Source organism: Quercus robur, chromosome 2 (assembly GCF_932294415.1).
Source record: "Quercus robur chromosome 2, dhQueRobu3.1, whole genome shotgun sequence".
Taxonomy (NCBI): domain Eukaryota; kingdom Viridiplantae; phylum Streptophyta; class Magnoliopsida; order Fagales; family Fagaceae; genus Quercus; species Quercus robur.
In genome coordinates, this window is record NC_065535.1 from 78,596,102 (window position 1) to 78,611,753 (window position 15,652).

The 15,652-nt window shown below is 33.1% G+C and overlaps 1 long non-coding RNA gene across 1 annotated transcript; it reads left to right on the forward strand.

Moving 5' to 3' along the window:
* The first annotated feature begins 1,471 nt into the window (after positions 1–1,471).
* Positions 1,472–5,050, forward strand: LOC126715181 (uncharacterized). The gene is made up of 2 exons (XR_007651818.1): positions 1,472–2,988; positions 3,181–5,050. It is a non-coding gene; the product is annotated as an uncharacterized LOC126715181 (long non-coding RNA).
* Positions 5,051–15,652: the final 10,602 nt, after the last annotated feature.

The window sequence follows — 15,652 nt, forward strand, 5'->3', positions numbered from 1 at the left end:
TTTAATCGATTGACCTTGGCTATCCTGGACTATGCAGTTACTTTCCTGCAACTTTACAGTGCATTTGGTGGGGATGAAAATAATTGAGGGGTGAAAAATGAATTAGAGAAAATGGTATGTTTTGGTGTTTAGTTGAGAAGAAATAATAGGAGAGATTTGGTGGGGTTACGTGTTTTTTCTCCTCGACTTACCAAAATCTTGCCTCCTTTGATTTGGAGAGCAAATGCGGGGAGGAAATTAAGGAGGTTTGATGGGAAGTTACCCATCTACCTCCCTCTCCTCCCTACACATTATCATCTAAAAGTTTTTTTTTTTTTTTTTTTTAATTGAAAAGTTAAGGGTTTTATTTTTTTTTAATATTTATAACTATTTTTTTTATGTAATAGAGACATATAAGTAAATTTATATAAACTACAATTTTTTTCTCTTATTTTTATTTTTCAACAAAATAAAAAAGTTTTCATTCTTCTAGTACTTCCAACTAAACACGAGGGAAATTTTTTCTATCCCCTTCTCCATTTCCCCAACCAAAAGAGCATTAGGATTGTCCAATGAGGAGACATCCAAATTGAGCTTAATTACACCTGCCATAGTATTATGGTTTAACTTTACAATATGAAGTTTTCCATTATCACGTGCAACTTAAAAAAAAGAAAAAGGTGAACAATTGGCATCACTAATTTTTCATTTTTGATGTTAAAAACTTCATTTAAATTAAAAAAAATTGTGGGAAAGTATGGAGGCAATTTTCTTTTTATAACAAAATCTAAGTACACTATATAGTTATTTAGATGCTATACCTATTTTTTTCATTTTAAAGTTAAAAAATGCATTTAAATAAAAAGCTTTGTGGGAAGGTAGGGAGGCAATTTTCTTTTTATAGGTAAAACTTAACTATATTATATAGTTATCTTTTAAATGAAAAAAAAAAAATTAGTTATCTACTTATTTAGATGCTATACTTTTGGTTACTTGATAAATTCAATCATATAACAGTTAATAAGTCATATGATTTAATATAGAGTCCGAATTTGGTAAAGATGGAATGTAAAACCTATGTTTTACACCATTTAATATGAGAGTGTCATATCGGCATTTTAATTAAAATTCAATACATCTTACTATACATAATAACATCTTAATAAACTTCCAATTTGGTTGGATTTATATATGGGTATTAGAATTGATTAGGCGTGGTTGTGTTTATTCTTAAATATGTGATAAGATGATATGACATGTTGGGATTAGAGTGTAAAATATGAGTTTTACACCACATCTTTGCATAATTTAATCTCTTTAATATAATTGTCAATGGATAAAGATAATGCGTTGTTTGTATTGTATTGATATAACGGGTTTCAGTTAACTCAATTGGTAAAATTTTTTATTGTTAAATAAGAGATTTGAGTTTTTATTTTTTTTGCCTACACCAAAAACTAATTGGTTTCTTAGTTTGATAATAAATGTCAATCATTAAAAGTAGACGCTATATATTTAAACTTTAACTCTTAAAAAATAAAAAAGTATTGTATTGATATCAATACAATCGCACTGTTAATTTTAATTTGGATTTTAAGGTACAATAAACTAAAATGTTCTTATTTAAAAGAACTCCTGTCTCTTCCTAACCAAACCTCAGGATTGAGTAGAGGTAAGAATGTTAGATGATAGAAATTCCCTTTGAACGACACATTCTCACACAAATGTAGTAACTACACCCACCTAACTCAACTTCCTTTAGCCAAATGGTACGTTTTGATGAAACACACATTTAATTCTAGTAATTGAATGAAAGCTCTGCCATTGCCATGTTTTAAATGACTACTGAAAGCGGGTGATCTCAGAAAGCCAGTTAGAACAGAACTAAGTTGATAGGTATGAACCTATAGGTTTAATATCTCTTGGTTTTTGGACCCATGCAGTGTCACATCTAACACTCTCAACCCTACAAATTATTCATCTTTTTTTTTTTCTTTTTCTCTCACTTCCATTAGATGAGGTGCAGAAGTTGGACGGTATAAGGCGTATCTCTTCTGAGCAAACTCAAACCTCATTAATACTTAGGATTCCCATGTGCCATTGCCAATAGTGTGTAAATTTCTTTATAAAACTACCACTGTAGGTTCACTGATTGCTTCAAACCCAATTCGTCCATTCCCTGCCAAGAGGGTATTCAGTTCAATAGGCTTCTTCCCCTCTACCTATTTGACTATTTCTACAGAGTCTCTCTTTGGGACAATGCTTGTTTTTTTGTGAAAAATAAAGGGGGAGGGCTTGATTTCTTTATCTCACTAGGGAATGTTGCCTTTCTCTTTTGGGAAATTTCCTATCTGTTTCCCTCTTTGAGTATATGATAGTTTGGGTTCTATTTGATTGGTTGGGTTAATTGTTGGGTGTCTGTCTTTTTCTTGGGAACAAAAGATTGATTCTTTTGTAGCTTCATGCATTGATGGGTGAGTAAGGCTGCTCTATAATTTGGACCTATGTTGTCATGGTATTTTTCATCTAAAGTCTTGCATGTGGGAATGAGTTTATGTAACGCAGCCAAGGATGACTTGCCGGCAAAATTAAGGCACTATATTACATATAATCATGAATCTATAACCGAGTTTATATTAAAATTATCATATACATATTATTTATCATACACATTCTTGACTGAATTGATCGGCAAGTCGTCACTGGCTACAAAACTGCCTCCTTTTCTCATGCTAGATTTGTGATGATAATCTCAGTGGTGGTGGTGGTGGTGGTGGTGACAGATGATAATTACCATTGGTACTTATTTTTGGTGGTGGTGGTGACTTGCATATGAGGTTTTTCGTCCTTTACATTGAGTTCATTCTTTTCCTCTAACCATTGCAGATTTTGCAGATGAAACCATAGCCTTTTGCATTTGTTGTCATTTTCAGGTTGCAGCATCCTCTACATCTCAGCTTCAAGCTGCTCAATAGTGCTTGATATAAAAAACTTCTTATCTCTATCTAGGTTATTTTTTAAATTTCACAACTTATTTATATTAGTTAATTATAATAAAATATCCTTTAGGATAGACACATGTTGCAGATGAAACCATAGCCTTTTGCATTTGTTGTCATATTCAGGTTGCAGCATCCTCTACATCTCAGCTTCAAGCTGCTCAATAGTGCTTGATATAAAAAACATCTTATCTCTATCTAGGTTATTTTTTAAATTTCACAACTTATTTATATTAGTTAATTATAATAAAATATCCTTTAGGATAGACACATGACACTAGATGTGATCTAATTCGTTTTAGGAGAGAAACAAGATACGCAGTACAAGTTTTTATTTTTATTTATTTGTATTGATGAAATTTGTGAATAGATTTAAACCATACATATCAAGCTATTTATATACTTTTAAATTTCAAAGTTATGACACTATGCTTTGGTGAAAGTAGTCTTCTTTGCTATAACTCAGCTCAATCTAACAGTTCTTTAATGTGGATAAGATCATATGCACCATCAATCATCTTTTAACAACCATTTTCCCCTCAACTGATTCTCTATATATTTTGGTGCCCCTTTTCGATACAACTTGGAAACGGTGGGCCTTGGGGGATATTTTCTTCTATACGAATGTATGGTTGTAACTTGTAAATATACAAATATTATTTAGCAAAAAAAAAAAAAAAAAAAAAAAAAAAAACTAATATTGAGCATAATTGCAGCATCACAGAACAATTTTAGGACAAACTATCACATTCTTTTCTCAGCATTCACAGGAATTAAAGTGTTAGTTGCACGTGTTAATATATGTGTAAGCAGTGATGGAAATGGGGTTGATCACCATAATAGCAAGGTGAACCCTCATACACTGAACAGACGCAATTGCTCAAATAGTCAATGTTTGTTAGGACACTAACGAAGGTGTACGTGTTGAAGAGGAAGGAATTTCATTCCAACAATTAGTCAAGTGAGATACCCTCACGGAAGACATCAATCAACTAATGGTGGTTTTCATTCCCGGCATATGTTTTTATTTTTGGTTTTGTTTTGGGGGGGTGTTGGGACCTTGGCTTAGCATTTTGCCAAGATGAATTTGCTATCCAATGTTACTGTCCGAACATATAGTTGTATTGAGTTTAATTGTTCTTAAAAAAAAACACCATATATGCTTTATTGGTTTCATGCAACCACATGTTTGAATTTATTTGGAAAACCTAAATTACACACTATATATTATATGTAATCATGAATTTATCACTGAGTTTGTATTAAACTTATTGTATAAACTATAAATATTATTTATCATACATGTTCATGACTAAGTTGATAGGCAAGTCATCACTAGCTACAAAAGTGACTCCTTTCTCATGGTAGATTTGTGATGATAATCAAGGATTGTTTACGGGTTGGTTCGGGTCGGGTTTGTGCTCAATCTAGAATCGACCCGATCACTTTGAGTCTCCCATATCTGGACTAGCCGTTGACCGGTAAAAGGAGTTAGTTCGGGTGGTTAGATCTCCTCAGGTACAGGTAGGTCCTCGATTGGAGTCGGAATGTGTGAAACTAAGCCGAATTTTGATGAAATCTGTCAGATTTGGCAAGATCTCATTGGATTTTGACTAATCGGACAAAATTGACCGGCAAAACACTCCTATTGGTGGAAAATGGCTACTTTCCAGTGTATATATGGTTGGGTCAGTTGAAAATAAGTTTTTCATGCTCAAACCCACCAACCGACCCATCGATCTTGAGTTGTAGGGGTGGAGACTTGCTGCTGATTGTCATTGGCATTGGGTCGTTCTCAAATTGGATTGGTTGGGTGGGTTGGATGGCAAGTTTGGTTGGACACCCCTAATGATAATCTCAATAATGATGGTGGTGGTGACAACGATGATGATAAGTACTTATTCTTGGTGATGACGATGTTAATAATCTCAGATTTTGCATTTGAGGGTTTTCGTCTATTATATAAATGATTTAATTTGTTTTTGGAGGTATGTGTTAAACTGTGTAAAACAGTTTGTGTAAAAAGTTTAACCTTTCACATAAAGTTATCTTATTTGAGTTTCTCTTGCTCATACGAGTCACTTATTCTTTGCCCACTCTAGCGAAGTTCTATGTGGATGAGATGGAGAGTCTCGTCATCCCCAGAGCGCTCTCCACAATCACATGCTTCTGCTCTTAATTTTACAGGCCCCATGCATGTATGTTTATCAATCGGGCTTGTTCGCGTTTTTCACACTTCTCTTACTGACCCACCATCAATCATCTTTTAGCAACTATGTTCCACTGATTCTCTAAGTGTGTGTGTGTGTCAGATCCTCTTCGTTACAACTTGAAAACTTTAGTCTAGTTCTCTAGGTCCTGGTGGATATATGTATCCTTCTATATATTGGGTCTTACAGTCCTACAACACAAAACAATTTCACAAATTTAGGACAAACTGACATTCTTTTCTCAGCTTTTCACATAAACAGAAATGTTAGATTCATACTTGCAGGTATTAATATGTGTAAGCAGTGATGGAAATGAGGGTTGATCAACATAATAGGTGTACCCCTCATCAAATAGTCATATTTTATTTATAAATAAGATTTGTGGTGAGAGGATTGAATTCATTCTAAATAACCATTATTATTTTCCTCTCTCTTAGATATATAGGGGCTGTTTGGATTGCAAATTTTCATAACTTAATTCTCAGTTTTTATAACTCATAACTCAAAAATGGTGGGACCCATAGCAAAAAAGTTGTTTGGCAAACGATAACTCTGTTTTCATTACTCAATTCTCTGATTTTTGAGTTATGAGTTATGGAAATTGAAAACAACCAAAGACTGTTTTCAGTTTCCATAACTCAATGGTATTTTCGTAAATAAACACACATGGAGGGACCCACAGTAGCAACTTTTGACCACCTTTTGACTTTTTTTTTTTTTTTTTTTTTTTCACTTGTTCGGTCTTCAGTTTTGGGTTTTTTTTTTTTTAGCTAGCTTCGGTGAGTTTGGGTACAAAAAAAAAACTGCACCGGCTGACAGGTATGGACCCACAAATAGTGTGAAAAATATTGAGTGATGGAAATTGGGTGATGATACCAAACGGATGTGAAAAATTGAGTGATGAGTGATGAGTAATGGAAATTGAGTGATGAAAAAACCTTGGCCAAACAGCCTCATAGTATCAAGTAAGACACACTCACGGAAGACATCAACTAATGGTGGTTTCAGTGGTTAGGGATTAACTGCATTCCCAGTTACTATTAAATTTGTCAATATGCAGCATATAAACTAGCTAAGTAATTTTATTACTGGCACATCGTGAACGTGGTGGCTACAGTGCATAAAATTTTATTTTAGATGACACTATATATAGGGTATGTTTTGAATAAAAAGGAAAACATCCGAGCATCTTTTCCTCTATTCTTCTCTCTTCTCCCTCAATCTCCCTTCATCCAAGCATACGGACAACTAATTATACCTTTAAGTTATTGCTAGTTTTCTGAGCTACTTAATAAAATTCATAATATAAGTGCCCAACATTTAATCAAATGAGATTCAATTGGTCTTGACACTGATCTTATGTTTAAAATTTGAAAAGGCAAAGGTGTTTTGCACACAAGTCTTGTCTATGTGCTTGGATTTAAAGAAAACTTCCATGTTTGACCAACGGATAGATCGGGGTCCTCCCATCCAATAGATAGCAGCGAGGGCAAGATATGCGCCTGCAAGGGCATAAATGATTTCTAGCCTGTCTCCCCACTCGCCTTAAGCTAATCATGATTCACTTATATAGGGAGATGTTGCTGGGACATTTGTGTGCCAAGGGTTTGTACCAAGTGAAGCCTTTAGTAGCGAATTGAAGACCAAAGACTGTTTCAAGTGAAGTTTCTGTGTCAAGAACCTACTCAATAAAAGTTGTTGTAGGTTTAGACACAAATTGGGTATTTGTGTATTGAAGAAATTAAAGTATGAAAGTCTGGTCGAGTTGGAGTTGTGTGCGATCATTTAAGTAAGTTTCTACCACAGGTAGCAATATTAGGATTGAGGATATTCTTGTATTGTGATGTCTCCATTTACTTAGTGGATTCTCTGGTTTGGTCGTAAGCTGCAAATTATTTGTAGGGTTTTTCCTATCAGGGCTTTCCATTTGTAACCTTAAATTATTCCATAAAATTAGGGGATCCTTCACTATAATTAGGTACTCATATTTTAATTCTTCATGGTGATGATGGAGAATAAAAATCATTATTTTTACTTGATTTTGATATGATGCTTGGTTTACCATTCTTTCCAGCATCTTCAAGGTTCATTGCATCAAGATTGATCTCAAAATTAAGTATCTAAGATAAATAATTATTGCCTGAGATATCTAGGGCGATGAATTCAAGTTTTGTAAGATTAGACATAATTTAGAACAAAGATATAATGGTAGCATTAAATGAACAAGTATTTACATAGAGAAATGATATGTCTACAGCATTTCTACAACATTTTTACAACAAATCCTAAGTGGTAAGTTGTTACTAGTTATTGTTGGGGCAAAAAAGTAATCTTAACGTTAGTTTGAAATTTGAACCAATAACAACTAACCACCTGTGATTTGTTGTAAAAATGTTGTAGACATAATATCTCTCATTTACATAATGTAAAATCTAATTAAGCAATACAATATTCGTTCTAAATCTTGAACATAAATTTTATTAATCCGCATGAAAGAGGACATAAAACAGACGTATATAATATGTCTAGCATCAAACCAATATAATTTTTAATCCATTAAATAAACACTAAAATTTCTAGGTATAAAATAATGTGATAACAAATATATTAGATAATCAGATTATTAATTCTTATGGAATAAAAATAATAATAATTCTCATGAGAAACTTATATTAAGTGGAAAGTATCACATAAATAGCCTTTGATGTTAGAGAACTAAAGGTGCACAACTTCCTTTTAGAATTGATTGGAGTCTCCTGTTGTAAAATAAAATGAATAACATGATAAGATTAAAAAAAAAAAAAAAAAACTAAAACAAAAGGTATATTACCTTATGCACTTCTTTAAACAAGTGGATATCCACACAATATTTTAAGGATCTAAATATTACAATCTGTACGAATGAACCTTTTTTTGTTATATATATAGAAAGTGGAATATATGTAATTAGCAAATTAATCAACTGAGACTATCAATTAAAGCATGAACAATCATAATTAACCAAAGCAACTAACCAAGGGAAGTAGGGAGAAGAGGATGCAAACTCAAGATAATATCGGATATGTTATCGAAAAGAAAAACTAAAGAACCTGGCAAAAAAACCTCATAGTGGTTTGACAAGCCAAAATGAACCATTAGTAAATCAATTGGAGTACATGAATACACAAAGACCCTCCAAGCCTAAGCTACCCAAAATACTTGAACCTTCAAAGCTCTTACTACCAATGGACTTGACGAAGTCTTGTCTTCATTAGCTTTTCGAATCCCGCTATATGTCTGATTGCACCACCACGCTTTATCGGCTGAATATGTGGCTAAGCTCCAATGTTTCCCAAGGTTCAAAACACTCTCAATACTTAGATTGCGTGTGAGTTGTGTTTGGATGAAATCTCCTCTTAAGGCTCACAATTACTATCTCTCAAATGGTGTTTCTAGGGTTTTCTTTTAGAAACTCTTCTTACAATTTCGTGGATAATGAGGGTATATATAGTGTAGGTGAAGGAGAGAAAACTCCACATAAAAACAAGCTGGCAGAGTGTCTTGCAGCTCTCTCATGGGTTGGCCTACTCATGAGATAACTTGCCCAATAGACTTTTGAACTTCTAACATGTGCTACTTACATTATCTTTCATGGGTGCTGTAGTCACAACCTACTCATGAGCTAGTTGCAAAATTCTTTGTTTTGAGTAAAACTTCACCAACTTGAGACTAAATCCATAGACAATAAATCCTACAAAATGCAAGTAAATGATAAAAAGAATTACAAAGAAATTGACACAGAATAAAGCCAACAAAACTAACATGGAAAAATCACAACTTAACATATTTCAATGTCAATTTAATGTGAGGATTGAGGAGCCTAAATTTTTAAGGCTTTGAAGCCACTATTTGATTGGCAACAGAGGATCGTAATAAAATGTCGTATAAGGCAAAGGTTGCCATCCATTCATAAAATTGTTTTTTATCATTCCATGTTGGGCCTGCTATGCATTCTCTATTGGTTTTGCATTAAGGGTGATTTGCCTCTTTTTGTACATTGCATGAACTACTTGCACCTAAACTTTGTTTTCCCTGGTTAGAGCAATCTCTCTCTCTTCCCTCCATTGGATTTCAAAGCTCGGCTTTCTCTAATTGATTTGATGTTTGTCATCCCAGTTAGGTAACAATAGTGATAATTGGTGGCTCAATGTTCTAACCTACTTTAGAAGGCGGGGGAATATACCACATCACATTAAATGTGATGAGAGGTTGGGGCACAATAAATGTGAAGATGACTGCTATCTTTTACGATCGATACTTCATTCTAGGCGAGGGATCTAATAATGTGATGATACTAGTAGGATGATCTCCCTTATTCCTGCCTTATCCAACTGATAGCGATTTGTCATTGTTGGTAACTTTGATTAGTCCCATTCTTCAAGCCGTTAGGATGTGGCCTAACCCCCTTACTTTGTCAAATAAAATTTCTCTCCAAACTAGTTTGGAAATAAAGTCTTTAATTTTCTCATATATATATATATATTGGTATGAATTTTGAAAATCTAACCGTTGAATTTTATATTTTTAACATGCATATCAAATTTCGTTCAAATTGGATGTTATTTACTATTCGATTAATAAACTTATTTTTTATTCACAATTTTAGATCACAAAAACTTGAAATTTTAACATTTTTTGATGGCATAGTAATTTATCTTTGATTTTCTTGAAATTTGCAAGTATGAATGATATGATAAAAACATGTAATTCAATAGTTAGATTTTTAAAATTCACAATCAATATAGAGATATACGAGAAGTTTGAAGAGAAACTTTGTTTTACATTGTCCTAGGCAAAGGGGCCAGAACATCTAGCATGTTATTGTTTAAAACCCACCAAAATCTACGGAACATGGTGTTAAAAGCATCACAAAAAGTTTATATAGGAATGAGGACATCAAATATGAGGGAAATGCTAAGGCCACTGACTTTATGGGTTTTTTTTAGCTGCTTGACAAAGGATTTTAGCTTTCCATCCATTAAAGATATCAAGATCCAATTCTTATTAATTAGATTCCGAATCTGCATGGTGGTCAATCTTACTTGGAGTGCGATCAAAAAAAAATCTTACTCAAAGTGCGAGTAAAGAAATTCTAATACTACTTGTAATAATTTAATGTCACTAAATTTGTGTTTAACTTGCTCTTTGATATTATGAAGAGTCAAAGCTTTTAATCTACCATGTTAGATTTTATAGCAATAAATTGGGCAAAGCTTCTGTCAAGTTCTCCATTGTAATAGACAAGACACAATGTAAACACATGGCTAATTTTGAATATGTGTTTGTATTGTGTTGCATCTAATGCACTTGATGCGAGCCACACCCCATGATTCTCCTTTTTTTTTTTTTTTTTTTTTTTTTAAGGCATGTTCTATGTGATCTTTTATAGCCACAAATTCCCTTTTTCCATTATTAATTTTCATGGAGTGAAGCATCGCATGAGTGAGAATTGAATTGTCTTGGGTAATTCTACCGGGACAAGAAGAACTGCTTGTAAAATGGAAATAATTTTTGGAAGAATAGTTTGGATTTTGTTGGTTAGGTTAATTTTTTTAAATGATTTTGTTAGTGCTGATTGGCTCGTATTGATGGCTTTCTCTAGACTTACTTTCGCTATTAGAGTGATTAAATTGTTTTCGTACAAGTATAAATGCTTGTGGAATGTGGGGGGTAAAGGCCGGAGTTCAAGTCTTTAGGAGATAATTTTACACACATATATCCTTAGATTAGGTTAGAGTAAAATTTCTATCTTATATTAAAAAAAAAAGTCTCATCTCAAAAAAAGAAAAAAAGAAAGAAAAAAGAAATAATGGTGATAGTTATTGGTGACAGTTAATGGTGACAGGCAGGGTAATTTCTTTTTTTGTAGCTAAGAGTTTTGTAGATCAACTAACATTTCATGATGTTTTTATCATAGTTCAAATTTCTCCTCCATTCTAACCATCAGGGAAAAAAAAAAAAATCCATCTTCTATAGGATTAGTAGATAGACTATGGTCTTCACAACAAGATGTTTTCATTTTAAAAGATGTTTTCATTTTAAAGGAAATAGAGAGAAGGTATTTTTAGATGGACAAAATTTGGCTACAAATTTAGTTGTGGCCAATGACTGCAATTTTACTCATTATCTTCTTATTGGATGTGAATTTTGACAAATCCACCATTGGATAATATTTTTTTTAATGTTCTCCACACTTGCAAAATTTCCAAAATAATTAAAGATTAATAACAATGTCATCAATAAATGTTTAAATTTTAAGTTTTTGTAATATAAAATTATGCATAAAAAATAAGTTTATAGATCGAAAAGTAAATAATATCCGAATATGACACAAAATTTGACATATATGTTAAGAAAATGCTACAAACTTACTTAATAAAATTTTTTAAGGACATATTTTATGTAATTGACTAATGTTTTGACAAAACGCATTTTACTTGTATTTGGCTAGATCTAAGATGTGTTTAATACTTCAAAGAACAAAAGTTCAAGTCAAGTATTGAAGCTATGCAAATCTGTCCAAGAAACAAGTGAAGAAGTGCTAATTCATTAAAACTCAACAGCTACTTGACAGATAGCTATCTATCGAGGTCTCGATAGCTGCTTGACAGATATTATCTATCGAGAATTACGAAATTAGAATTTTCAGATTTGATTTTCAGCCCATGCTTATGTATTTGTGTAAGGTTTCTTTTCTCACAACCCTAGACATATACAAGGCTTATTTTAAAGGCCGTCACATAAGATAATACAAGGAGAACATATGCAAAAGGTGACTGATGCCTTATTCTCTCTGAAAAAAGCTACTGCATCTTTACGCCTTAGGGTTTTGTAATCAAGTGCTTCTTGATCTTCATTATTGATAAAGTGAAGAACTTTGCAGCCAAAATTCTTCTTCTTCAAGTTGGTGAGTGAGTCACGTACTAGGATTTGTGCATCTTTGGTTAGTCACGTACTGGGATCCATGCAAAAAGGTGACGTTCATATATTAAAGAGTTCAGAGGTTCTGAAGCAGTAGAAAGTTTCTACTGTAAGTTCATTTACGGGGATTGTAGAGTCTAGGGACAAAAGTTTTGTACTAGATCTAAAACTTCTCTTTACTATAGTGGATTGCTTTTTGAGAATGTTTTCCCCCTAGGTTTTTTACTGTGAAACTAGTTTGTTTCATTGGTTTTCTTGTGTCATCATATCTTATCTTAATTACTTTTCTGCTGTGCATGATATTGATGTTTGTTTGTCTTAACAAGGTTTATTCAAAATAAATCTAATTAACAACTTGGGTTTAAAACTTGTTAATTCTATCAATTGGGGTCTAAATTTCCAATAAGTGGTATCAAAGCGGGTACACTCTGATTAGATTAATTTCCTGAGTGTGATCCTTAACCCTCGTTGTCATGGATCGTGGACAATCTCTTTTAATTCCTCCTTTATTTGATGGCACTATTATGCGTATTGGAAAGTTCATATGAAAGTTTTTTTTTTTTTTTTTTTTTTTCAGGCTCTAGGTGAATAGCTATGGCAAGCTATTGAAGTTGGCTGGATTAAGCCAAAGGAAGTGTCGGTGGATTGTGATGAGATAACAATCAAAGCAGAAAATTTCAACAGTAGGGCCTTAAATGCTTTGTTTTGTAGGGTGACCAATGAGGATTTCAAGAAAATATTATCCACGGAAGTTGCCAAGGAAGTATGGACCATTCTTGAGACCACCTATGAAGGTACTAAGGCAGTAAAGACTGTGAAGTTTCAAAAACTCACTAGTAGTTTTGAAGAAATAAGGATGGAGGAGGATGAGACATTTGATGAGTTCTATGCTAAACTTAAGGATATTGTAAATTCTACCTTCAACCTTGGAGAATCTATAGTAGAATCCAAAATTGTTAGGAAAATCCTTAGATCCTTACCTGAAATATTTCATACCAAGATCACTGCCATTGAAGAAGTGAAGGACATTGATCAAATTCCTTTGACTGAGCTTGTAGGGAACCTTCAAACCTATGAAATGAGATTAGGTTTAATGGGAAAAGGTGGAAAGAGTAGAAACTTGGCTCTGATGGGTATAGAGGAAGAGATTGATGACTCTGAAGATGAAGATGAAAGTAAAAATGAAGATGGTGATAATGATGAGGATGAGGATTTAACTTTCATAGCTGATGAGATTATCAAACTTCTTCAATATAGGAAAAAGGATAAGGGCAAACCTCCTAGGAAATCTAAATCCTCAAGGAAGGGCAAGAATGAGAAACCCTTCATCTAGTGCCATGAGTGCAAAGGTTTTGGTCATATGAGGATAGAGTGCCCAAACTATCTTATGAAGGAAAAGACCAAGAATTCAAAAGATAAAGGGTTTGTTACTACCTGGAGTGATACTGAGGATGACTCTTCTGATGAGTATATGAATGAATGTGGTCACTTTATAGCTTTTGCTGCCACAATCGATAAGGTGATTGTGAAGAGTGATAGTGACAGTGAGGATTCTTTTGATGATAAAGTACCTAAGAAGATGACCCTTCAGGAAGCCTATGATAAGCTATGCACTGAATTCATAAAATCTGAAAAGATTTCTCATTGTTGTAGAAAAGAGCTTAATGAGGCAAAAACTAAAAAAAGCTACTCTATTAGTCAAATTAGATGAGACTACAAGGTTGGTTGAGACTCTTATTGTGGAGAACACCTCATTAGAAGAGAAGGTCAAGAATCTTGAGGTTGAACTTAGTCAAGCTAGAACTCAAATAGAGAGGATTTCTAGTGCAAAGCTTGATGAGGTATTGAGTGCTCAAAAGTCTAGTTCTGATAAGACTGGCTTAGGATATGCTGTTTCCTTCGGCCCTTCCTCTTCCACGGCTTCTGGATCAAAAGACTGTCTTTATGCCCCAATATGAGAAATGTGATAAAGGTATGAAATCCAAAACTGCTTTGGCTAATTCTAAATCATTTGTTAGACCTCATGTTTGTCACCATTGTGGTGTTTTTGGACACATTCGTCCTAATTGCTTTAAGCTGTATCCTCAAAAGCAAGTGTTCAAATGGTTACAAGTTTCCTCTCAAGGACCTATACCTTTGTTTGGAGAGTTATTAAAAGATTTGATCTTTTTAACTCAATTTCAGGAGAATTTTAATTCTTTTGTGTCTTTTAGTAGACATACTAGGACAAGTGCCTTTTCATCTTCACGGCCAAAGATTCATGCTGTGTGGGTGAGAAAGGAGTCTAAGACTTAATTGTCTTTTTTGTTTGTTCTCTACTTTAATTCTTTCTATCTTAAGTAGGACTCTCTTTGCTTGATTTCTTATCTGCTTTTGAAATCATGCTTTCATGCATCTGCATTTTTCTATTATGCCTTCATGCATATGCATCTTTCATTCATGCTTTCATGTTGTTTTTTTGTTTTTGTTTGGTTGTTTAGTTTTTATTTATTTTTTTGTTTTCAAAATAAAAAAAAGGAAAAATTAGAAAAATACAAAAATAGTGTGTGTTTTGTGTATATTGGTACTTGTGTATCTTGGATGACCATTGAAACAAAATTTTCTAAATTTTGTATTTCTTGTAGCTTAGATGAGCATCTCTATGCATAACTAAGCAAGTGAGTTTTGTGGCTCGTGTTTGTGATGAGTAAGATTAAGTAATCTTTTGTATTTAACACTCGTATCATTCTTTTTGACGGGAAAGACTAAAAAATCCTAAGAGAAAGGCATAAATAACAATCTCACCATTGTTACTCGCCAATCATGAAATGACATTTGTATGCTTCGACATAGCAAAAGTGCAATGTTAAAAACTTAACATAATTGGGTATTTCTTTTCTTTCTTTTATATGCCCATGCATGGTTTGCTCAAAAGAAAAATATGCAAAGAAATAAAAGCAAAAAAAAATAAAAATGCTTTATATATATGATTGCAAACGTGTTTTCTAGGAGATATGGGAGTTATAGGATGTACCTTGAAAGTGATAGTCCCCATCAAACAGTTATGATTGTGTATGAGTTAAAGTGATTTTCTCATATCTCAAATTGTCATAACAAGTTGACACTTATGCAATCTTGCGATATTTTTCACACACAACACGCAATATTCTTTGCTACTCTTGATACATGTACAGGTGCAATGTGATTTAACCATCACAAGAGATACATGTGTTAATGTATGCTTACTAAACTATCTTGACTTGTTTTTGAAATATAAAATTGGTTAGACCCGTTTAGTGTGTGTGTGTTTTGAATCTAAAAGCTTGACATTTTTCTTGTTCAGAGATGTTTTTAAGAGCTTATAATGTTGTTTGGATCTTTGGTTGAGTAGCATGATTAATTGCATTCATGTTTATGTTTTTTCTCTTCTTTGAAAAACTACTTTTAAGCAATATTGACAGTTTCTTGATACCTTTCAACAGCTATGCTATCTATCGAGCTCTTCAGCTTCTTTTTATTGCATTC